Source organism: Pyrgilauda ruficollis, unplaced genomic scaffold (assembly GCF_017590135.1).
Source record: "Pyrgilauda ruficollis isolate IOZ18807 unplaced genomic scaffold, ASM1759013v1 scaffold10629, whole genome shotgun sequence".
Lineage (NCBI taxonomy): Eukaryota > Metazoa > Chordata > Aves > Passeriformes > Passeridae > Pyrgilauda > Pyrgilauda ruficollis.
Genome location: NW_024508799.1, coordinates 1 through 586, shown reverse-complemented (window position 1 = coordinate 586; position 586 = coordinate 1). Strand labels below are relative to the sequence as shown.

At 39.8% G+C, this 586-nt stretch overlaps 1 long non-coding RNA gene across 1 annotated transcript; it reads left to right on the top strand.

Annotated features, from left to right (window-relative positions):
• On the top strand, positions 1 to 586 carry LOC121355787. The gene is made up of 3 exons (XR_005955463.1): positions 1 to 52; positions 239 to 384; positions 466 to 586. It is a non-coding gene; the product is annotated as an uncharacterized LOC121355787 (long non-coding RNA).

Genomic DNA, 586 nt, shown 5'->3' with positions numbered 1-586 from the left:
CTCAGCAAACAAGATTTGGAAAGAAGAAATATAACCATCACCCTGGAGTTACGTAAGTAAAATGTTCCTGAAATGTGTTTCTGTTGCAAATTGTAAATGTAGAAGACCTACCCCCACCCCACTTCTGTCATTGCAGTGTGAAGCTTCAGTGGCTATGGCAACTGAAATTAAATCTATCATCATTTATAGGTCTTGTTTTCTAGTTACATAATACCTTATGGATGCAATATTCTTTTAGGGACTACATGGATCGTTTGGTAGATGAAGCTGAATCCCTTGGAGGAGCAGTGCATTCTTCAGCCTTAACATCTAATAGTCGAACAGAAACCATTCCTGATCAACAGCTAAGCATTCTGAATTCTATCACTGCCAATGAGTTGACAGGTAAATCAAGAAAAAAAAAAATCTTTGTTAGAACTACGCAAACAACTATTTCATTTGCATTTGTGTTCATCTGTTTTCCAGCGCTGACAAACAGTGTAGCTACAGTCTGCCACACTTCAGATGTGAACTGCCTGGATGATGCTTTTCCTCCCATGGACAGCTTACCCCGAGCACCAGTTAATCATGTGCCTGTTGGAACAGA